The 25,488-nt window shown below is 45.6% G+C and overlaps 1 long non-coding RNA gene across 5 annotated transcripts in view; it reads right to left on the reverse strand.

The window, feature by feature from the left end:
* LOC119625268 (uncharacterized) overlaps positions 1 to 25,488 on the reverse strand; it is a 174,031-nt gene that overhangs the window by 60,477 nt on the left and 88,066 nt on the right. For all 5 annotated transcript variants that reach the window (XR_012094337.1, XR_012094340.1, XR_012094338.1 and 2 more), the window contains exon 3: positions 7,669 to 7,840. This is a non-coding gene — a long non-coding RNA (uncharacterized lncRNA). The remainder of the gene's footprint in view (positions 1 to 7,668; positions 7,841 to 25,488) is intronic.

A 25,488-nucleotide genomic window follows, 5' to 3' on the forward strand; every position in this document is an offset into this window, starting at 1 on the left:
TCCTGCTCCTTTTCTTTCCCAGCGCCACGTGGTGGGGCCTCGAGGGGCCTCGGGACTGCCTCGTCTATGGGGTCAGACGCATCAGACACCATCGCCACCTCTGCCTGCTTATCACCAAGGCTGGCTCCGGGTGAGCCGAGCAGGAGGCTGCGGGCCTGACCTGTTGCCGCTTCCCTTACTTCATCCCTTTGTCCCCCAAAGGATGGGCCATTTGCCAAAGGACAATGGAGGCTTCCCCAGGACCCTCTTTTCTCGACATTTCCCTTCCTTAGGACGCTTTCCTCAGCACTCAGCCAGCAGCCCTGAGCTGGGGGCAACATCTCGGTGCATTGGGGGTGCGGTATCTTTGGAGACCGACCTGGCTTTTCTCACTCTCCCAGCACTTCTCCTGGTTTGGCTTCACCACCAACTTCCCCTGGAGACCACTGCCTTTTTTCCAAGTTCTGGGGTCACTGAGGAAGCCGCTGCGTGTGCACCGCCCCAGTTCAGCCCCTCCTAGTATGAAGGTCACGGCATATCCATCAAGACTGGAACCAGCAGATCCCTGGACTCTGCCCACAGAATTCCCCGAGCCGGGCCCCTCCCTCCGCCTGACCGGGGCTGCTCCTCCTCCCAGCCGCATCTGCTCTCAGGTTTCTCTACTGTCTGCCTCACAGAGCCCCACCCCACATTCATCATGCTCTTTGAATTCAGAATTTCACTGAAATCCCCAAGGTCTTTCCTTACCATACAGCCTTAGTCACTAACTTCACAAATGTCATGAACTTCCCATTCCTCTTTTTCATGATCTCAGACAAATGTTAGCATCCAACTTCGCATTCTTACAACACAGCTATTATTTCATTACCATGAGTATTCTTCATGCCACGCTCTGAGGTTTGTTTCTGAATCGATAGAAGACCATAGGTTTGGCCCCTGGTGCCCGTGCCCACCTTGCCACGTCCACCTGGTGTTATTTTCATAGCATCCTTCTTTTCTATTTGGATAAGGGGCTGGAAAACCTCAAAGTTGAGAGGTTGTGGCTTTTCCCAAATCAGAAAGCAAGCTGAGGGTGGTAAAGGAAAGGAACCCTTTTTCTTTTCAACTTGCTTCATGGTTGAGAGGTTTTGTTGTCACACCTGTGTGAGCCTGTGCAGGTATGCATTTGAATCTGTGTCTGTTTCCCTTCCGATCTTGGCCATACGGCGACAGTGCCTTGGGATCGATCTGGGAAGGGATAGTGGACTCTGGTTTGGCAAACCTAACGTCCATTCCCAAATCACTTCTCTCTTTCCTGACTCCAAGAGGAGACTGAAAGAGCTAAATGCTCACTCTCCCAGTCTTTTCAGCAAGGGGCAGCCAGGGGATAAATATTTCATAAATATTCATGACTTATTGAATATGTATATGTGGCCACCTGCTTCAGCATAAATTCCTGTCTTATTTTTTCCACCCTCGAAGTGTCTGTTTCCAGCTTCTGGCCGGAGGCTCTGCTTCCCAGCCTATCAGAATAGCCACCCTGCAGGATACAACCCTTTATGAGAAATAAAGCTCTCCTTTCCAAATGCATGAACCTTGTCATTCTTCAGCTAATGGTAGGTTTTCAGAAACTTTACAACAAAAATTACATAAAGGTCTGCGGGGAGGAAGGGGAGAGACAGAGATAATGCTGGGAGTGGGGAAGGTGAAACCACCTTTGCAAAATTACACCAATGAGAGAAATCTGATATGCCTGACTCCATCTTGCCTCTAGCCTCACCAGCTGGCTGTCTTTACTCATTCCTGGGCGTGGGTCAAACTAATTTGGGAGAAATTTGGTTTTTAGTTTGAATAATAATAGCGCTTCCCCTAAACTAAACTTACGATTAGGGTTCTTGGTTTCATTACTTCTAGCTCTCATTAGTTCTTGTAAAACTAATGAAAGGCCACCAAGTTAGGAGGATGAGAAGAGTTTGAGTTCTAAATAATTACCAGCCATTATTCCAAAGGTCATAAGACTTGCAACTTCCCCAGTTACTCTTGCAGATAACATCACTATTGCAGAACCTACGATTGGCCTTTCAAGATGTCTTTTTAGGTTTTTGCATTTCTGACACCCTGATGGCCCCCACCTGGACTTGCCAACCAATCCTGTGGCCCACACCCAGGAACTGACTCAGCACAAGAGGACGACTTCTATTCCCTATGACTTCATCTCCAACCCAACTAATCAGCATGCCCCCTACTCCAGCCCCCTGCCCACCAAACTGTCTTTGAAAAATCCCTAGCCTCCAAGCCTTCGTGGAGACTGATTTGAGTAATAACTCCATCTCTCACGTGGGGTGGCCAGGCTAGCCTCACATCGATTAAACTCTTTCTTTACTGCAATGCTGTGATCTTGTTATAGGAGTTATTAAGAAATTATTTTAGGCTGATAGAGAGGACAAGGGGTCCTTGGAAAGTTTTTGTTTCTTTTAAAGCAGCTGCAGAAACGTTTTCTTGTCTAGCAGGAAATCCCTTGGTCTTAGAGCCTGGCTGGCAACCTTTGATATGCAAATGCAGGCCATTAGAAACTGGGTACCCCCAAACATGGCGATTCCCAACCTCTTCTTCTTGCCCTTGCCCCCACATGTGGCTGACAGCATGGCAGCCCCCTTTTATGCCCACGTGTGTAGAACATCATGGCACCCTGTATTTGCATATTAAAAGGCTAGAGCGGGAGGGCCAGTTTTTTCACGGGCTGTGTGAGTGACATGCCTGGTCAAACCAATCCCCTGAGCCCTATGCAAATCAGGCACCACCTCCTCCGGCCTCCTCACATAAGTAGACACATTTCCACTGCACATAGGGCTTCCTCTCTTGGCTTTGGAGCCCCCCTCCCTCTGTCTGTGTATGGGGGAACTTCTTCCTTCATTCGTGCCTATTAAACTCTCTGCTCCTTAAAGCCACTCCACTTGTGTCCATGTCGTTTTATCTAATTCAACCTGAGATGAAGAACCCTGGTGTTCCTCCACTCATGGGAGCCGTATCAATCTCAGTGAGTAGATTTTCTTTGTACAGCAGGCAGGAAGAACCTGCTGGGTGGTTACAAAGGCACTCCAGGCACAAGGCTGTTTAGAACAGAATTAACATAGAATTCCTGCCTCTTGGTGCAAGGAGTGTCTATCCAGCCAAGACTTGTCCAGGCTAAGGTCTCTGTAAGCACTGCCCTGGACCTCAGGACCACCAAAAGATGGGTAGAAAGTTCTAGAACTATCATTACTAACTGAACCATATCAGTCTACAAAACAATATATCATTTGGGGCTCTTTGGCTGTTAGGATGGAGATGACATTGACTTGACCTTCCTTCCCCAACCAGTGAGCTCCCCAAATGATGGGTCATTCCTAGGAGCTCCCAAGCCAAGCTCTGCGTCCATTGAATCAATCCAGTTGAAGAAGCATCTTACGGTCCAGCAGACCCTCTCTCCCTCTCACCAAGTTTAGCCAGAGTGAGACTCTGCCTGTTTCCTTTCTGTCCACCCCACCTCCCTACCCACTAAAAAAAATCCTCGAGGCTGGTGGGGGCAGCACAGATCCTACTGAATATTTAGGAGCCAGAAGGGGGTCTGTGTCAGCATTCCTGGCATGTGAATGTCGGATCTTCCTTTAGTTAAAAAGCCCTTCAGCTAACCCCAAAGCTTGAGTGTGTGTCTCGGGATCCCCTTCCCGTTCTTTCCTCCTCCGCTGTCCCTCTCCTCACTCTCTCTTAACACTAAGTTTCCTATGTATTTCTAATGCAGAGGAAGTAGCTCTCTTTGGGGTTTTGTTGTTGTTCTCCATTTTATTTTTAGTTTTTAATTTTTGTGGGTACATAGTACGAGTATATATTTGTGGGGTATGTGAATGTTCTGATACAGGCATGCAGTGTGAAACAAGCACATCATGGAGAATGAGGTATCCATCCCCGCTAGCCTTTATCCTTTGAGTTACAAACCAATGGTGGCTCTGTTTTGTTTCTTTTGTCTTCTGCTAACACACAGTCCCAAAGACAAGGCCAGTGGGAATTCTGCCCTCAGCTGTCTATTTTTGCAATATTCACACGTACAAATTCACTCATAAATGCCCCAACCTGCATTTAAGAGGGAGGTGATTTCAGATGAACAATGATCTTTTACAATAATTGTGACTAAGGACTGGCCTCTATTCTCTTCTCTTTGTCTTCCAGGCACGTTTTCTACTGACTTCCTCTTCCCTGGTTTGCTCAAGTTCACACAAGTGTGTCCTCACCAAGACCTCACAGTCAAGGAGCCTTTTCTGTCTTTCTGTGTGAGTTTGATATGAGACCAGATTACAACCACTAGACATGGCTGCATCCCTGAAGGCCTGGCTGCTGCAGGCCTCCCTCGATTTGGCCAAGAATGACTCCTTCCCTCCTCTAGTGCTATCAGGAGAGGCAGGAGGTGTTAGAGAGACTTCCCCTGCCCACCACACACACCTTCCAGCTTGAGGCTGCCTAAAGACCCTTCAGAAACCCCTGACCTTGTCCCTTCCCTTCCGCTCCTCCTTGTTCTCCATGCTCTGACCAAGTGGATTCCTCTTCACCACTTCAGGGTCACTTGGTAAAGATGAGTTGGGCAGAAAGGTCGGGGTTGGAAGAAGGGTGTATTTGGAAAGGGGGCTGGGCTGGAGATGAGAAAACGGGGTCCAGAAGCTGCTGTGCCACACCCCAGCCCAATGACCCTGGTCAAGTCGCCTCACCCACTTGGGCCTCTCTTTCCTCATTTGCCTAATAAACGTTTGAAATCCCTACACTACTCCTAAAGTGTCTACAACATTTAAAAGGTGTTGAAAATGTTAGCAAATTGCCCCTATTAGCAATCTGGGGCCGCTCCTGTGTTTTCCACGACCTCCCTGCTAGAAGGTCCCAGAACTTTCCCTTTTGACTCCAGAGACACCAACTCTGCTGATGTCACAGCTTTCCTCTGACTGTAGGTTAATTTCTGGTGGATGAAATATTCCTGCATCTGCCGTTTTTACTGCAGTAGAGTTGCTCTGTGGTACACAGGCAGGTTATTGTTTTATTCTTTACTTTTGAATCACAGTCAAGAGTTTCAAAACGGATAAAACAGGAAGGTCCCTCAGGGCTGATGTTCAGCACAAACACCCTGTAAGCCTCTGGGTGTGCCTGTCATCAGTTCTTGTACAGACATCACGGGGCTACTGCCTTAGTGTGTAGTTTCTGAATAACTGGAGGAGGGTGTTTCACAATTGAATAGGAGGGGGTTGCCAGGGAGCTGCCCAGGGATCCAGAAGATATTGGATCTTCTGTTTGTACAAGTTTTAGTTGGATACCCAGAATCATAGAAACGATTTCTTTTCGATAATAAAAGAATCTCTAAAGAGATAAGCTTCCATCCCCTGAGAGGCCAAATGAACAACAGTGTGATATGAGCTCTTTTAGGAATGCAAGTTGGTATCCCATGATCCTGAGGGACAAAAAGAACATGTTTAGGGTTGTTCTTGCGTATGGAAGGAAGCTGGAGAGGTTCCACCTGTCGGAATTGTCATGCACCCTCCTTTATGGATGGACCAGCTGTGAGCTACTGCCTTTCCATCAGCAGATGGTTCAAATGAACCCAGAGATTAGGTCTACAGAAAATATAGGTCACAGCAAAGGAGAAATTCTACGTGAAAGTAGTTAGCACAGCACTCAGCATATGGTAGGGATCCTATAAATATTAATTTTTCCTCACATATAAAAATTCCAATTTGCAGGGTAATCTCGGCTTGTAAAGAAGTGAAAGTTAGAGTGGTAGATTTGTCTCCAGAGATTGTGACAGCACTCTCTGCCATCATACATGTTCTTTTGTATTACAGCCTTGCTATTTCTCCTTAAGAAGAGCCTATTTCCCCTTCCCTTGAATTTAAGCAGGTCCTGCAACCTTTTTTGACCAATAGAAGTTGGCAGAAGCAGGAGCACCCATGGGCAGGCTTGTGAGTGAAGCCTTCTTGGCCTCCCAGCCCAGCCCAGGCACCAGCTGAATGCAGCCGAGTAAGTAATTCCCAGCCAACCTGCGTGAAGCAGAAGAAACATCATCCCAAATTCTAGCCCCAGAAAATCAAGAACAAATAAAATCACGGTTGTTTGAATCCACTACATTTCGAGGTTGATTTTTGTTTTGTTTTGTTTTGTTTTTGAGATAGAATTTCACTCTTGTTACCCAGGCTGGAGTACAATGGTGTGATCTCGGCTCACCACAACCTCAGCACCCACGGTTCAAGTAGCTAGGATTACAGGCATGCGCCACCACACCTGGCTAACTTTGTATTTTTTAGTAGAGACGGAGTTTCTCCATGTTGGTCAGACTGGTCTTGAACTCCTGGCCTCAGGTGATCTGCCCGCCTTGGCCTCCTAAAGTGCTGGGATTACAGGCATGAGCCACCACGTCCAGCCTCGAGGTTGTTTTTTATGCAGCAACAGACAAAGCAAGTTTTCAGAATAAATCTGTTAAATTGATTTTAGCCTAAAACTGCCTCCTTACGTATTGGTGCAAAAGTTAGTGCAAAAGTAGTTGTAGTTTTTGCCATTAAAAGTAATGTCACCAGCCAATATTTTAAGATTGCCCTAAGGTTTCTCTGTACATCGTGAACTATAACCTAAATGGAAGTGCAAACAGACTACAACCTACCCTTGTGCCAATCACTGAGTTTTGGCCAATCTATGGTGGTCAGCTGTTCGGACTGTGTTCAAATAAGACAAATGCTGAGCTATAACCAATCCGGCTGCTTCTGTACTTCACTTCCATTTTCTGTACATCACTTTCCTTTGTTCTGTCTATAAATCATCTTCCACCACGTGGCTGTGCTGGACTCTCTGAGCCTACTCTGGCTGGGGAGGCTACCTGATTCATGAATCATTCTTTGCTCAATTAAACTCTGTTAAATTTAGGCTGGGTGCTGTGGCTTGTGCCTGCAACCCCAGCACTTTGGGAGGCTGAGGTGGGAGGAACACTTGAGGCCAGGAGTTCGAGACCAGCCTGGCTCACATGGCAAAACCCCGTCTCTACTAAAAATACAAAGTATTAGCCAGATGTGGTGGTGCATGCTTGTAATCCCAGCTACTTGGGAGGCTGGGGCAGGAGAATCCTTGAACTTGGGATGCAGAGGTTGCAGTGAACCAAGATCATGGGGGCCACTGCACTCCAGCCTGGGCAACAGGAGCGAAACTCTGCTTCAAAAATAAAATAAAATAAAACAAAATAAAATAAACTCTGTTAAATTTAATTTGGCTAAGGATTTTATTTTAACAAGAGTTTCAAGATTTAACCTTTCCATAGGATTTTTCTTTTTCTTTCTATCCTCCCCAAATTTTTCATAGAATCCGTGTACTTAAAAAAAAAATGTTTCTCCAGAAACATTGCGAAAGGTTCTGTGAATTCATTTACTTAGCAAGGTTTTGAGAAACATTTTCAACACAAATATTTAAGTGTACATATAATTTCCATCCTCAGAGAATTTAATACTAACCATGTAGACTAGACACACATACACTGAGTGCTAATAATCTATAAGGCAGTATATGACTGTAGCTAAGTAATCTCTAAACCCTCTTTTGACCCTAAAATTCCATTAGGCCATGGAACTGAGTATACAAAGATTGAGTTCAGAGAAGACTCTCTGGGGTTCGTGTGTATCAGAAAAACAGAAAATTAAACACACATGAGCTTACCAAAACAAGGCTTTCTTTTTCCAGCGTGAGTTCTTGTGTGAGCAGTCGAGGGCAGTCAGAGATATGGGCTCCTTCTAGCTTTCTCCTGTTCTTGGTATATGGCCTTCGTCACAGGCTCACTGAATGGGTGCTCCACCTCTAGGCAACATGTTTAATTTCCAGGAAGTAAGACCTAATAGGAAAGGACAAAAATCAAAAGGAAATGTAAGCTAATGGTCCCTTTTCATTAGGAAAACAATAGCTTTTCTAGAAGCTTCACCTTTTAAACTTCTACTTAAATTTTCTTGGCCAGAACCATCTTGTAAGTCTATCCTGAGCTGCAAGAGGTCCTGAACACATTCTGAGATACACTGGGCTTCTGTTGACAAGGAAAAGGGAAGAGTGTATATTGGGTGTTTGAAGTACGGAAGTAGAGAATGCCTTCGGGATAGGCAGTTAGCAGTGGCCCCCACAGTCAGAAGTTTGGCAGGACACAAAGACCGTCAGATAAGATGAAATATGGGGGCATGTGCCAGAAGGAGAGAAGGTGGACCCATCTCTCCTGGATGCATATGCATGGAAGGAGGGTAGAGAGAATGCACATATATGATCCCCCTACCCCACCCAAACTTACACCACCCCAGACACATACACACACACACGAAATCACCATTTAACGTTGGACTGATATTTGGGACTACCTCTGACTTACCCTCTCCAAGGTTTCTTTTTTCCCACTCTATTGGATATGCCTTTTTGCTCTACAGAAGCTAGAGAGCTAAAACCACTATTTCCCAGATGTTCTTAGAGCCAAGATTCTGGTTGCAGCTGATCTCCTGCCAATTAGAAGCACTGTTCAAGACCTGCATTCAGAACTGAGTTCAGTGGGTGGAGAGCAGCATTCTGGAGGCAGCAGTGACATCTTGGGGCCCTGCTTGACAGGCAGCTTCCTTAACAGCCTACGTTTGTGGCATCATAGTTGGTCCTGGAAGCTCACCTAGGATCATTCTTCAGCTCTCAGTGATTCTGTTATCAATTTAGTAACAGAGATAAATCCCTTTCTTTTATTTATTTGTTTGTTTATTTATTTTGAGATGGATTCTCTCTCTGTCACCCAGGCTGGAGTGCAGTGGCGTAATCTCGGCTCACTGCAAGCTCCGCCTCCTGGGTTTACGCCATTCTCCTGCCTCAGCCTCCCGAGTAGCTGGGACTACAGGCGCCCGCCACTATGCCTGGCTAATTTTTTGTATTTTTTAGTAGAGACGGGGTTTACACTGTGTTAGCCAGGATGATCTTGATCTCCTGACCTTGTGATCCACCCGCCTCGGCCTCCCAAAGTGCTGGGATTACAGGCGTGAGCTACTGGGCCTGGCCGAGGTAAATCCCTTTCTAAACTGGCAAGCATGACTCTGTTCTCTGTAACTGAGCATATTTGGTTACAGTATTGCGCAGACCTCTCTCCATTGCAGCCTCTCCCATTTTCTCTGTGCTGGACATTAGTTAGACACGTGACTTCACATCTCCAACTCTCGCCTTCTTTCCTCTGACTTGGAGCTCTTGCATGGATCAGGTATGAAACTGCCTGTACAGTGCCTGACTGAAATGAGTGTTCAACAAATACTAGCTTCAACAAACTTACTCAGAATAGTCACAGAAAATGCCAACCAAGGAGTTGCTCCACGGGGCAATGGTGGTAGAGAGGCAGCCCGGCACAACAGATGGCCTCGTGCTCTGCAGCGGCACAGAGGAGCCCAGGCTTGAAGCCCTTGTTAATAAAGTCTGTCTCCTCTACCAACCTGTAAGTCACCAACCTGTCATTTCAAACTTGTTTGAATCTCCTTTTGCGTCTAGCATAAAACCTGATGCAGGGGAGCCTGAATTTCCTGGACAGAGACCTCCAAATGCAGAGGATGGTTCTGGAACCAGTAGTCATCCAGCTGCCACCTAGGAAACACCAGCCACGGGCCCCATCCTCTGCTCAGTGCAGCCTGTCATGGTGAACAGAACGGACACCACCATTGCCTTTGTAGAGGGTCCTGTTTAACACAGGAAGCAAATGCCTGGAATGTTCCCTCACGTGAGCACCCATAGTTTGAAAGAAGATAGTGCAGTACCAATGTGGCCCCAGGCCACCAGCCCAGAGAGGGTTTTCCTGACTACGTCATACTTAGGCTAAAGCCTGATCAAGGAGACAAATCTGTGTCAGCTGCCTCTGTTCCCTGTGAAGTCATGGTGGCCAAGACACTTTGGGGCCAAAGATAGCTTTGCAGTGAGAAAAAAGTAGAGAAATGCTGCTGAAGGCTGCAGGAGCCATGATGGGCTGTGGAGGAGGCTGTGGGAAGTGTAGACTGTGCTGGAGGCCAGCCTGGCAACCATGTGCCAGTGCAGGGGAGGTGCAGGGCTGAAGGAGGCAGCCAGGCTGGGGAGGGCACCATACTGTGGCTGGGGGTCACAGGCCTTGGGCCTGGACCACTTCAATGGGAATGGAAAAGTAGGTGAAACAAACATGTTCTGGAGAGCATCTACGGATCTCGCTAGGTTTATCCTTACTTCCTTCTCCTGGTGGTTCTTGGGGGGCAAAATGAAGATGAACATCATCACATAGTTGGCCCAGCTTCTCCTCGTCTGTGGATTGGCATGGCACCCTGTGTGTGCCGTCAACAGCTCTGATCCCACTATCCTTTCGTTGTTTCGCTGTCTTAGTCCTGGTCACAGTGAGAGGCCCCAGTGGAGAAAGGATGCTTCCATCTGTGTACCACAGAGCCCACGGAACCAGTGGTCAGTAAGCAGCAGCCAGCAGAAGCAGCAACAGCAGGTGGCATTCAGGCTGTGCTTAAGGACTGACACCTCCTCGGATGATGAAGCACCTTCTTCAGTGAATGTGGAGAAAACCCATCCCTCTGATTCTCAGCAGAGCGTCCTATCTCTCAGTTATCCGTGCTGCATTATTAGTATCATAATCGAGAAGCTTTATTGAGCAAAGTCCTGGGTTCAACATTGGCGAGAGCACTTCAGTGTCTTGGTGGGTCCAGGAAGAGCAGACGCCTGAGAGGAGATACCAAGGAAAAGAAGCACCAGATCCTTCCCTGGGGTTCAAGGCAGCTAGAGAAGGGGAAGGCCCACCTTCGGATCCCACCACTCCTCTCACAGGGCCAGCCAGGGAATGGCAGCCCTCCACGCATCAGTTCTCTCATCTTTGAGATGGATGTGATAGTACCTACTCTGCCCAATTCACATAGCACTGTGATGAAGCCCAGACGAGATGAAGAGCACAACTGCCTCTCGGTGCCATACAGTGCAATGACTCACTGTTAAAGTATTGTCCAGCTCCAGAGCACAACCAAATACTCCTGTGTTGAATTGTGCAGGCTGTGCCGATGGATAGAGGACTAGGAAGTGCCAAATAGCTTCCTAGAAAAGGCGAACTTTGAGCAGTGTGGAAGGAGGCAACGTACGAGTTTGTAGAAATGGAAGGAAATCTTTTTGGTCGAGGTAAGCAGCTAGAGCCTGCCTTTCACTGTGTGTCCACTTGTGTATACTAACTCACTTAATCACCTCTACAGTTCCCAAGGTTGGCATGCTTATCCGCACATAAGAGGAGGGAACTTTACATGGGCATCTCCAGATGGCTGCTCGGGCTTCCTCACAGCCTGGTGGCCAGGTTCCAAGAAGAGGCATTCCAAGAAAACAAACTCAGCATGCGAAAACTTACTGAACCTCCATTTACATCACACTTGCTGGTGTCCCATTTGTTGAAGCTGGTCACATGGCGAAGTCTGGAGACAGTGTAGGAGGGGGCTACATACGAGCAAGAATGCCAGGAGCTATTGTTACTTAAGTAAGTTTATCACAAAGAGTGGCCAAATGCAACCACACTAATCAATATAAGCCACATTAGCATTTTATTGATTTTAAAAATTTTTCATCCCATCTTGAATTTCCGTGTGTTGTAGGAGGGACACAGTGAGAGACAATTGAATCATGGGGGCAGGTCTTTCCCATGCTTTTCTCTTAATAGTGAATAAATCTCAGAAGATCTGATTGTTTTCAAAAGGGGACTTTCCCTGCACAAGCTCTCTTCTCTTGTCTGCCACCATGTGAGATGTGTCGTTCACCTTCCGCCATGATTGTGAGGCCTCCCCAGCCTCCTAAAGTGCTCCTAAAGAAAGAGTCCATTAATTCTCTTTCTTTTGTAAATTACCCAGTCTCAGGTATGTCTTTATCAGCAGTGTGAAAATGGACTAATACAACCAGGTACTCAGCATTTAGATCAAGAAACAAAGCATTACCAACACCCCAGAAGCCCCACTTAGACCCTTTTTCAGGCACTCCCTACTTCTCCCCAACCCAGAAGACCCACTGTCCTCATTTCTAATAACATTCATTAATTTTTAAAGATATTTTAAAACTTTGTAGTGCTGGAATGAATGGCTTCTATTGATGGTTTCTTTTGGTCAACATTATGTTTGTGAGTTTCTCCATACTGCTGTGTATAATGTTCATTGCTGTGTAATATTCGATTGTATGATGCTAACATATTTTATTTATCTATTCTACTCTTCAGGGGCTTTTGTCAAGCTTCCAATTTGGGACTATTACAAATAGTGTCACAGTGAACATTCCTCTTGGTGAACGTATCCATGTATTACTGTTGGTGTACACCCAGGAGCAGAACTGCTGAATCATAAGGCACACATGTGTTTTTGGTGGATACAGCCAAATAATTTTCCAAAGTGATTGTGTGAGTTTATCCTTCTGTTAGTAGTGTATGAAAGTTTTTGTAGCTCCAAACCCCTTCCACTCTTTTCATTATAGCCATTTTGATGGGTATGTAGGAGCACTGCATTTTGGTTTTAACGAGAATTTCCAAAATAACTGATGAAGTTGAGCACCTTTATGTAAGTTTATTGGACATTTGGATTTCCTCTTTTGCTTAATGACTTTTCAAATACTTTGTCCATTTTGAAATCTGATTTTTTTGTCTTTTTTTGTATGGATTCTGTATATATTCTGGATGAATTTTTTGTTGTGCCTGTGTGATTCATTGTAATCCATGGAAATCTGGTCAGAACAGTGGCTGATACAGACCAAGTAGCTGAAAGCGGGAAACAGATGAGGAGCAACGGAAAGTATCTGATACACCTGGCTACTGCTATCTCTCACCTGGGTGATTTCAAGGGCTTGTCAATGTCCAATGCAGCACCTAATCTTAATAGACACCCAAAGTATTTGCTGAATGATCTTACTGTTTCTTCCTTTAAAAATCTTCCTGATGATTTTATTTTCTACAAAGGTAACCTTTCTTCTCTAATGTCATCTATCACTTGAGACAGTAGAAAGATAATTAGACCATGGTTTGATATGGAGCTGGAGTAAAAAGATGGGATTTGAATCCTATTCTGCTTCTCACTTGTTTGGTGACCTTGGACATCTCTGAAACATGATGATCTCATCCATAAAATATGGATCATAATAGTCCTATCAAATAAGGTGTTGTGAGTATTAAATGAGTAACTCTACGTTGGGCCACTTAATAGAACATCAGGTACAAGGAAGCCCTCAGTGAAGGTTAGCTGTCATCATCATCATCATCATCCTTGTCATCGTTGCCATTGTTGTTATCTTATGATTATTAGGGCCCTGCCTTGCTTATCTTCAATTATGTAGCATGGCTTCTTCAGCAGATAACAGAAGTAAGAATGAGCTCTTCCAAAGATGTTTGGAAGAGTGGAATGAAACAAATTTGTGAAAAATCTTGATCAACCTTGGTCCCATCTACAAAGATTGGGTCACTATTACTCTGATGGTCCTCATAAGTCTCAGGCTCTCTAACACTTAAAACATATTTTATAAACAGAGAGAAGGTGAGAGTGATTTACATAGAGGAGGGGAAGGAGAGTCCTCTAAATAGAGACAGAGACTTATGAATTTGTATCCCCAGAGCATTGCTTCACTAGATCCCCAGGACAACTCTCCACTGGGGATTTATTAACCTCTTGTGCAAATGAGGAGAAGAAAGCTCAAAGAGATCAAGGAACACACCCAAGATCACAGGACTAGTCAATCACAGAGCCCAGGTCTGTGTGCGTCCCAGTCCCCACTCCTTCCCCAGCCTAGCTCTCCACTTTCAACCTGAGGAATGCTCTAAATCTCTAGATTCATACAGTAACTTTTGCACAGTTTAAAAACCAGAAATTAATTCCGTGCCTGTGGGAATGCTCTCAGAGCAGAGATAATTCTGCAATATATCCTTGTGTATGTTTTCAGTGCATCCTGACTTCCACCTGGTTTGGAGCTATAAGTCAATCTTTTAGCCACTAAGCTAAATTCCCAGGGTGCTCTTAAGATACAGAAATTCCAGCAGTAAATAGCAAAGCTGTTAGACCAGATTAAACCTGCCAAAGCGATTTGAGCCGAGCTGAGAAAAATGGACCCCCTTGAAATGATATGCTATCAGCCAACAGTAACATAACCCTGGAAACAAACCTTTTAGTTTATAGTTCAACAGGCAGCACACATGGTTAGGAAGGAGACTTGGCTGAAGTCTAGCATCTACAGAGGGTGCAGAGGGTGTGGAAAATGTGAGTTGTAATTCATTTATGTTTCACTTTTTCTCTCTGTTTTCCTGATTAAATGATCTTGTGGAGAATTCCTTGATTTTGACATTTGAAATCTACAGTCTGTCTGGGAGGTGAGTAATGATAGTGTAACTAAAGATTGTGATCAGAGTGGGGGTCACAGTGTGATAAAGGGGGAATGACACGGAGACAGACGAAGGATGCAGGCACTGGGAGGCAGTTCCATCTCCATTTCACTCCATTGCTCTTACAACAACTTAAAAATGGAAAACAAATGCTATGGAGACTTCATTTTTCTAAGAAATTGATTCAGTTAAAACAACAACAACAACAAACAACAACAACAACAACAAACCCAAGGTGTGCTTACCCAGGACAGAATTTTCCCTGTTGAGACTGAAGCAGCTGAGGGTTATACAATCCGCTCGACTGTTTCTCGAGGCCACTGCAGTTTCCGTGGGCAAAAGCAAACAGTCCTGAGCAAATCCTGCATGCCCACTTCCATTCTTGCCCCTTCTATTTACCTTTGTTTTTGAAGAAGCCCAGACACTAACGCGACATTCTCGTTAAGTGTGTCACTTTAGCTGAGGAGGAATAAACTACAGTGCTATAGGCAGGTGCCTGATTCAATCACAAAATTATTCAGACACCTACCTGTTTGCTTTTCTTTTCAGTTTGTATTTTGTATTGTTGCCATCCTTGCGTTTTAGAAGCACTGAGGGCGCTTAGCATTTATTTAGTCTTGGTTCCCACAGTCTTCCACCAGAAGCCCACCCCATGTGTAGGTGCGGGGATTCAGGCGGGCTGCTGCTTGCTGGGAACCATGTTTCTCAGCCTGGCTTGCTCTCTCTCTTTCTCTCCTGAGGTTCAAAAGTCCATTTTCAGTATTTCCCACAGAAAAGTGCTCCTAAAATCTGAAAGTATGCTTTTTGAGGATGCAAGTAGATCTTTGTCCTTCCTTCTTGGTGGAGATGAATTGGGGCACTGTTCCTGAGCCAGTGGCCTCTGTGAACACTAGAACACTGCCTGGGTGTCCACCCTCATGGGGAGAAGCCATGGGGACAGCTGCAGAAGGGAGCGCCCACCTGGACAGGTGAGGTGACCGATGCTGGACAACATGCTTCCCAGTCCACTTCTTTGCATCTTGCACTGAGACACAGTCCTCCATGGGAAGCAGCAGCAGTGAACTGCTTTGTGGCACGATGGCCTTCCATGGAGTCCGAGGAATTCTTCTGGAAGATAAGGGGCTGGAATTCCCATTCCCATTGGCACTACCCCATGCAGGTCTAATACCATTCATTGGGTGATAGTTCTTTGACTATATTTCAGTCTGACAATACCATATACAATAGGCTGCTCTGGCTGTCATTCACTGACCCTTGAAGGGGGAAATTCCTTGAGGTGCTGCAAAGGGAGTTTCCACTGATAAATGAGCATTTCAGGAGGTGTGGGAAGAAAGCCTAGTCCACGGGCGCCACTGTCAGCATTAGGTGAGTCAGGAGAGCGAAGGTGACATCTGCGGCAAAGTGTCCCAGCAACACACAGCAGACCGGGACTGTTTTCCTCACCTGCCTTGGCGTTGGCTGCAAAACTGAGGGACCCTAAACAGGTACAATTCCTGAGACTGTAAAGAGAGTCAGAGACCCGGCGACTGTCCTTACCCCTCCCACCCCCGAGTCCAGGAAGACTGTGTCTCTCCAAATGCCCAGGTCAGCGTCTCCTCCTCTTAAAGGGTCTGGAGGATCCTGGGAGGGCAGGATGGGGGGTGTGGGCTTATCAGCCCAGGAGCCTGGGCGCAGCTTTGAGGTCAACTTGCTGTGGGGTCTTGAGCCAGTCACATGGCACCCTGGGCTGTAGGTTTGTCATCAGAAGAAGCGTGATGCCTTAGGGCCTTGCTGGCGTGACATTCTAGGATCCTAGGTGTTTGCTGTGTGTCAAAGGCAAGCATCACAACAGGACAAATGTAGGGGCAACCCTTCTGCAAGGAGGCACTTAATACTCCACTTCAGGTGAGCTCTAAAGGGAATTTCATTCCTAAGACCTTAGAAGCAAACATGTCTGTATTTCTGTTTGTTAACTGCATTCTAAATCAATGGGCTGGCCTACAGGCATAAGAAGGCCATGATATCTCCCAACGTTCTAGACACAAGAGAAGGTTTTGCAACCAAGCGGGCAGCTGGACCTTAGACCCAGTGGCCCTTTGGAAGGATGCCAGCCTTCCTAGTTCAAAGGAAACCCATGTACCAGACTGCTGTTTGCAGGTACCCATGTTAGAGAAGTACACAGTGATCAACCTAGGACTTCGGGTGTCTGGATTTCAAACCAGATTCTTGCTTGCCAAATGTTTATCAGAGCTTGTCAATAACAACTTGAATGATTTTCTCCCACTGTCACATTCAATATTTACCTTTGGAGAAAAGCGGGCTCAGTTCTCTCCAAAAGGAGGCTTAGTTAGTACAATTAGGTATTTCACAAAAAGATGTCCTTAAACTGCACCCCTTAGAAAATGGTAAGGGACTTTAACAGGGAAATGCCACCTCATCCAGTGTGGCAAGAAAGCACTTGCCACAATCATTTCAGCCGTCGGTTCTAAGTGACTTCGGCATTTCCTCATGGCAGGAACAGCAGGCTTGCTGCACAAGTGCACTTTTCCTCACCTCACTTTGTGTTCCTGTTGATCTTTTTTTTTTCTTTGTATTTTGGAGACGAGACAGCTTGTTCCAAGTTCTGAGTTGGGGACGGTAGCAATTCTCCATGACCAAAACACTCTGCAGCTGTGTCCTTTGGAGCAGGGAACACGAGCTGCTTTGTTGACCCCTCTTCACCCCAGAGGCGTGTCTTCTAGGTTCAGTCCAGGATGCAGCCTGCCAGCCATTGGTCAGGTCACAAATATGTGCAGCACACAGCAAGGTCCTTCCTGTGACCCGTCGATGTGGCCACGTGCTCTCTGTCACCCCAGCGCCCCGGATCTCAGTCTGCAGGGAAGCAGCCGTGACAAGCATACAAAGGCAGGCACTGGTACCTCCTATCGAAGCCCCAGTTCACCGGCAGCCGTCGTGTTAATTTAAGAAGTTGTCTGAAAAATCTGGCACCGTCGCTGGAAACTGAAGAAGGTGGGAGGACGCTAAGCAAAACCCTTGCTTAATTAAAAGCATATCTGCAAAAGGTCAGGCCTGGCAGGAGGATGACAAAGGCAGTCAGAATTTTAAAATCAAGTCATTCTCTCTTGTGAGATTTCTTCCAGACCCTGATGGATTAGGGATGCGGGGTTTTCTCTTCCAACAAATCCTGCACAGCTGAGTCGGGGTGAGCCAAGTGTTAGTTCCTTTGCTGTTTTCAGAGAAGTAGGACTTCTTCCCCCAAGGTGACCCCACTTCAACCCCAGGGCAAGAAGGAGGTGACTCTCAGTATGTGTCAGCCCTCATTCCCTCTGGAAACCTGGGGTAGACGTGGAAAGCACATGGTGAGCTCTGTGGAGGCCATGTGCCTTTGGGACGCTGTGCCTCGGTTCAAATGGCTTCTTTAAGAAATCACCAAAACTGGATTCCTGTTGCAGCTGATGGAATGGGGAAAGTGTGGGCTCAGAAAAGCGAATTCTTAGTACTGACGTGATAGCCACCTTCACCTTTTTGAGGCCGGGCACAGTACCTCACACCTGTAATCCCAGCACTTTGGGAGGCCAAGGTGGGTGGATCACCTGAGGTCAGGGGTTTGAGACCAGCCTGGCCAACATAGTGAAATCCCATCTCTACTAAAAAAAAAAAATACAAAGATTAGGTGGTGTGGTGACACACATCCCAGCTACTCGGGAGGCTGAGGCAGGAGAATCGCTTGAACCCTGGAGGCAGAGGTTGCAGTGAGCCGAGATCACACCACTGCACTCCAGCCTGGGCGACAGAGTGAGACTCCGTCTAAAAAAACAACAAGAACAAAAAAATTCACCAAGACTGGATTCCTGTTGCAGCTGATGGAATGAGGAAAGTGTGAGCTCAGAAAAGTGATTTTTTAGTACTGACTTGATAGCCAGCTTCACCTTTTTGAGAAAAGAACTGCAATTCCAGAAAACCTAACCAGTGCCGATGGGGAGATGACAAGAGGGTAGATGGGCAATAAGCAGGGCTTTCCCACAGCCAGCACTATTCAGTTAGGAAACAGCAGGCAGTGTGTCAGCCTCTTCCTCCCCTGATGGTGGGAGAGGGAGTAGAAGCCCATTTCCTGAAGACACTGAAGAGGGGTCCTGCCATGGGGGCAGGGGAAGGGGACTAGGTTAACATCTGCGTATGAGTTCAATTCTTTGATTCTACATTATCACATGACACTCTTCAGAATATGCCTATTCCTCAGAAGTATGAAAACAATTGTATAATTGTATACAAAACAATTGTTTTGTATACTTTGTGTATCGTATATTTGTATTTTATTACTTATTTGTGACATCTATTTATGAATGAGAATCCTTTTGTTAAAGCAAAAGCATTTGAACACTCTCTGCTGGTCTGAGAACTTCATATTTCTTCAGTGAATCATTATAATCTGAGCATATGGACGGCATCCTTGCTTCTGGCGCCAAGAAGTACAATCAACTGATGGAGAGTGTTTCTTAAATGAAAGTGGTGTTTCCAGTTGGCAAAACATAGATTATCTTTGCTATTAGAGAAATTGATTTCTTAAGACATGTGATTAATTATGTCTGTAAAACAGAAAATCCATCAAAGACAAAATGTTTTTCCCTTCAGAAAACACTTACAAATTCCTACAATGTCATTGACTAAATATGACATTCTATTAATGGGCACCTTGTCTCCAAAGATACATCTGGGCTCACTCTCCATGTTATCTTCCCCAGGCTTTTGGGAGATTGATGACTGATGACAAAACCAGGGCAGCACTCGGTGACTTTCTGCTGGTTCTTGAGAATCCAAACAAAAGTTCTACACTGAATCTGCTCTGCAGAGGGGACCCACATGAGGAAAATGACAAAAGATGATTCCATTTCCACTGTGAAAGGGATCTTGCTAGACAGCCTGTTGGCCTTACCTTTCAAACATATCAGAGTCCCAGCTTCATTCCCTGCTAATTCCCCAGCCCAAGCAGGGCCATTGCACAGCTCCAGTGTGCGTGCAATGGTGGCCCTAGGATTGTGGGGAGCACAGTCAGCCTGGGGTGGCCTTGTGATACCCAGTGATATGGTTTGGCTGTGTCCCCACCCAAATCTCATATTGAATTGTAGTTCCCATAATCCCCATGTGTCATGAGAGGGACCTGGTGGGAGGTGACTGAATCATGGGGGCGGTTACCGCCATGCTTTTCTCGTGATAGTGAGTTCTCAAGAGATCTGATGGTTTTATAAGGGGCTTTTCTCCCACTTCACCCTGCAATTCTCCTTGCTGCCGCCACGTGAAGAAGGATGTTTGCTTCCCCTTCCACCATGATTGTAAGCTTCCTGAGGCCTCCCCGGCCCTGCAGAAATGTGAATCAGTTAAACCTCTTTCTTTTATAAATTACCCAGTTTTGGGTATTTCTTCATAGCAGCATGAGAATGAACTAATACACCCAGCATCTTCTATCTGGAGTATATTTTGTATTTTTCATATGTTTTATTGCTTATTTGTCATGCCATTTCTGAATGAAAATCCTTTTGTTAAAGCAAAAAAATTTGAACACTCTCTGCTGGTCTGAGAACTTCATTGTGGTTGCCTCCCAACCAGACTACCTGAATCTACTTCCCCACCTTTCTGTTTATTCTACATACAGCAGCCCCAGCGATCCTGTGAAAGCACGCATCAGATCAAGGGGCTCCACAGCTCCAGTTCCTCCAAGAACTTCTCATCTCAACCAGGGAAAAACCCAAAGTCCCCCAGTGGCCTCAGCTTCTCCCTACCTCTCTGATCTCACACCCCAACCCTCACCTCTGACTCACCCAGCTCAGCTGTGCTGGCTTTCTCTCTATTTCTAGAGCCTTGCCAGATGTAGCTGGTCCCTCTGGGGGGAATTCTCTCCCCAGTGAGCATGTTGATGATGGGCTGTCTCACCTTAAATCTTCAATGCAAATGTCACCTTCTCAGAGGAACTTTTTCCAGCCACTGTTGTTAAAATTTCAGTTGCCCCTTTACATTTTACATCCCTCTCCCCTGCTTTAGGTTTCCCATAACACTTACTACTCTTGACATACCACATACCTGACCTATCTGGCACTTTCTTGTCTGCCTCCCTCCCAAGAAAGTGACATTTCTGATGGAAGGAGTTATTGTCTGTTTTGTTCAGTAGCTCCACTGCCTAGCACTGTGCCTTGCACATAGTAGGTCCTCGATGAATATTTTTAAATAAATAAATGCATAGATGAATGGAGAATTTATGGGCAGATGGGGATGGATAATGGATAGATAAATGGTCGAATGGATGGATAAATGGATGGATGGGTGGATGGGTGGATAAATGGATGGGTGGATGGATGGATGGGTAGATACATAAATAGGTGGATGAATGAGTGTATCATTCCTCTAACCCAGAAAAAGCACAGTTGGCTGCATAAGAAGTGCCTAAACCTGAGAGTACTGGGACCACCAGCAGAGATTCTGATTCAGTAGGTTTGGAACAGGGCCTAGGAATATCATTATAATAGGCTCCCCAGGGTTCATTTTATACAGTGAAGTTTGAGTTCAAGGAATGACAGAGAGGTCCGCAAAAGGTTGGCTTGAACGTCTGGCTGAATGATATGTGATGTGCACATTAGACACTCAGGGAACATTCTCTGGGAAGGACGGGATTTAAGGAGAGGTGACAGTGGACTTACTTTGTTTGAAGAGCATGTCGTCTGTCATATGTCTTCCTTCAAGTTTTCACAAACTGTTTACGCTACGACATGAATTCCACTTGGAAAATGCATCAATAGAGCATGTACTGTGGCCTCCTCCGTCCTCAACAGCAGAGGTCATTCGTCTCCTGACTTCCTTGCTGGGAAAGTGATGGGAACTTGGAGCAGCAGAGACTCCTCATAACACATCAGCCCTGTCACCTGCTGTCATAATCAAACGTCACATTCAACCAGCACCTTGCACGCTCTGAGCTTGACGCATGTATTTGCACTGCCTTTTCAGGAGTCACTTCATCCAGTTCCCTGGCAGTTACTTTCGAGCTAGAAGACACTAGCTCTATGTTCCACAGTACTTCACGCATGCCTGTCTCCTAGCCTTGCCAATACAGTGTCATGAAGAATCTGTGCATGTAAAGGTCCAGTCATCTTTCATCACCAGGGCTGAAATGCGTGGTCATTCAGTAAATGTTTGCAGACAGGAAAGAAGGAAGTAGGGGGAAGGAAGGAGGGAGGGATAGTGTAACAGAGTGAAGCCACAGCAGTTTAGCAGAATAAGACACAAGGCACCGGCCAGGTGCAGCGGCTCATGCTTGTAATTCCAGCATTTTGGGAGGCTGAGACAGGAGGATCACTTGAAGTCAGGAGTTTGAGACCAGCCTGAGCAACATAAAAGTATCTTTAACAATTAAAAACTATATACAAGCATTAATTTAACAAAGATGTGAAAAGAAAACCAGTAGCAGGGGATAGCAAGAAGAGTGGAGGCACAGTCGTTTAATGGATGCTGCCAGCAGCCCACCAGCATCACCTAGGTACTCTCCATTCATATACATGCCCACGGCTTGTGACCTTCAGACCCCTGGGCCTGCTGTGTGGAAGAGTTCAATGGCTGCAGGGCCAGGCATGGCCAACCAAGCTGGGGAGTTAATATCCCAGGGCTGCTCTCAACCATGGTGGAAGGGAGTGAGTGGGTGAATACCCAGCTTCCCCTTTCCCCAGCAGAATGTAGCGGACAAGCCCGAATGCCCTCGGCGGGAGGTGGGGGGGACCTGCTTACAATAACTCCCTGTCTTGGTTTCCCACCCTCCCCAGCCCCTTTCCTGACTCACTTGCCATGGCTCTCTGGGATCACCTCTAAAATACATGACTTGCACTCACATCTTGGTTTGGGGGTGTGCTTTTGGGGGAGCCCAACCTAAGCCAGTCCTCAACTGGAATAAGCTAAGTCACTTGCACAGATGTGAGACATGTTAGAAGCTGCAATCGTCTCACATTGCCTCTGAGGGCTCTGCAAATGTACAGAATTATTAAAAACCTTGCCATTGACTAAAGAAAGCCTTAGATCTGGCACGACGGCTGACCAGTTATAAAAACAGTTGAAAGTAATTAAATGCTTCCAACTACCACCTCCGCCCCCAACAGGCTAATGCTTCAATTCCCTGCTCTGTGCAGTGATTTCCTGGACCCTTATTTTCATCTTCTGACTCTACTGCTGTAGGAAAATTTCCCTTGTGCAGCTCAGAGCCTTTTTCTGTTCAACCACCTCCCAAGCATCACCCACTTGGGAGAGCTGTGCAGGAGAATCAGGCTCTGTGCATCTACACAGGGAAGCGACCCCGGCTGAAAAAAAAATTAACAACTGAAACGTACACAAAGTGGGGTACATTTTGAGCGTGTAGGCATGTATTATTTAATCTGAGTTTTTCTATGAGAGTTATAGACACAAATGACCAATTATGTAATGACCCTATCCTGCTTCAAACTGATTTCTTGGCTTGAGGTGGGGGAGGCTGGCCCTGTGCTCGCCATTCTTCCCCTCACAGCATGTGTCCTTCGTGGGGTCACCACCTCTTCCCACGTCTGTGCTCCTCTCCGGAATGGCACCTCCCGAGAGCAGACGCAGTGTCTTCCTCACCATCGTATTCTCCACAACCCACGCAGTGTCCAGGGTCATTTCGGAGATGCTGGCTGAGTGAATGCAGATGGATGAATTCATGGCCTTTTGCTCATTTTCTCTCCGTCCTTTAGGTGTCAGAAGACATGCACTTCCAGGAAATTATTTTTCCAAGAACCTGCCTTTACGGGGATGCTCACATTTTAAAAAGATCATTCGGAGGAACATAAAAGTTTATATTTGCTTTTATACAGTCTAAGAGTTTGTCTTTTAACAGAAGAGTTTAAACATTTACTTTGCCATATTAACTGATTTGCTTGGTCTTAATTCTGTCATCTTAATTTATGATGTTTATTTATGTTTCCCTCATGCTTCCAATGTATTTCCTTCCCTACCTTTTGCCATATTGCCAGGCAGTGCTTGTTCTCTTTTTTCTGGATGATTTGTGAGTTTTCTGTTTACTTCACTAACAACGGTAATGCTTAAGTTTGATTTGTACATATACACATATATATATATTTAAATCAACATTTGTATAAACTGCATCTTTTAGCTATCTCACGTAGGATGAGATGTTAACATGTAGCATGTCATTGGTCTTTTACCTTTCTCATGTAGGATGAAAGTATGTAGCATGTTATTGGTTTTTTTTCTTTTGCTCTATCTCCCTTCCAAGCTGTTGGTAAACTCAGTGAGAATTTAAAATGCAGATGATTATCATTAAACTATTTTTACATTACAGACCATTTCTCTTTAGTATTATTATTATTATTTTGAGATGGACACTCACTCTTTTCACCCAGGCTAGAGTGCAGTGGCGCTATCTCGGCTCACTGCAACCTCCGCCTCCCACATTTAAGTGATTCTCCTGCCTCAGCTTTCTGAGTAGCTGGGATTACAGGCATGTGCCACCATGCCCAGCTAATTCTTGTACCTTTAGTAGACACAGAGTTTTGCCATGTTGGCCAAGCTGGTCTCAAACTCCTGATCTCAGGTGATCCTTCCGCCTCAGCCTCTGAAAGTGCTGGGATTATAGGTGTGAGCCACTGCAACTAGCCTCTTTTTAGTATTATTATTATTTTTTTTACTTTTGCATTGAGGCATTGAGTTTTATAAACTTGTTATCAATGTTTATTTACTCCTTCATGTCCATTTCATGTGGTTTATTTTATACCAATCTTCCCTGTTATTGCCTTCCACATTTTGATCATTGTTCAGTTCTCAGGAGATCTTTCCTGGCAACTTTCACAGTGAGGCGAGGGGCCCGTCCAGTTCCTGAGATCGTTGTGATTGTGGCCACAGGAAGGGATGAGACTTGGCAAGATCGGATGCTGGGGCCACAGATGTCCCCTCAATATTTGGAAGTCGCTGGTCCACTGTGACTGATATATCTTGCTGCAAAGAAGTGATATGCCTGTTTTGTTTTGTTTTGTTTCAGCAGGTTGCCTGTATTTCTGGAATTTTGAAATCTTCACAGAGATGTACCTAATTGTATGCTTTTCTTCTTAAAATCCAAAATGCAAATAGTTTCACTTTTTTCTGATTATAAAAGTAATAAATGCTCAGTTTTCTGGAGCTTTTTATCTACCATTTATCTACCATTGGCTACTTTGATTACAAACAAAACAAAACTTACAAAGCATCCTTCTCAGTTTATACTATTCCCTTTTCTCTAAAGAATGTCCTCAAATCTCCTTGAGAAAGTGAATTGGTTATTTCAGAGCTCTCTTGTGTCCCTGAGGCAGGCTGCCAGCATGGGGAGGATTTGTACAGGCTGGTCCCTTCTTTAAAACCACGGATGCTGTTCAGATATCTCACAATTTCCAGTTTGCTAGATGCTTGCTGGAGAGATGTGTTAGTTCCTGAGCTCTCGACTGAGGATCTTGAGAGGCCCCTGACCCCTGGAGCCAGGTTCCTTTCAGAGTTGCCACAGAGCCTGTTCTAATCTGCTTGGGGGATGTACCCCAAAAGGTCACATTCTTTGTAGTCTTTAATTCACATATAAACAGTAACAGTATCTCATACTGCTGGCTAATTTTAAATCAGAAATGTTCTGTTACTTGTACCTCTTTAAGGAAGAGACCACACATTTCTACTTTTTATTCCCTTAACACCCTGTTCAAAGGTAATATACATCAACTGACTTGTTTGCATGGTGGAATTATGGGAAACACAAAATATAGGCATGTTTGCTAGACAGATATTTGAACGTAATATTTTATTCTTTCTTCTAGGTCGCTTGGAAAGGGTCCTGACCCACCCACCATGTCAAGCAATTATTTTTCTGGACAGCTTCCTGATGTCCCCAAGGAGAGAGAGAGAGCGTGACAGCCAGTGAGGGAAAGCATGCCACGGGTCCCGCCTGCTAACCTGGCAGGAGGGTGCTTGCAACACCTAATTTATCAACACTTGTTTTCCCTGCTGGAGCCGAGTACACAGAATCGCTCCACCAACGGAGAAAGAGAAAGGGGAAGCCATTCCTCACCTTTTTCAGCAATGTATTTTTGTTTTGGTCAATTTCCCAAATAAATTATGGTCTTGTCTTATTGCTGCAT

This window comes from Chlorocebus sabaeus, chromosome 10 (genome assembly GCF_047675955.1).
Source record: "Chlorocebus sabaeus isolate Y175 chromosome 10, mChlSab1.0.hap1, whole genome shotgun sequence".
In the NCBI taxonomy this organism is placed as follows: domain Eukaryota; kingdom Metazoa; phylum Chordata; class Mammalia; order Primates; family Cercopithecidae; genus Chlorocebus; species Chlorocebus sabaeus.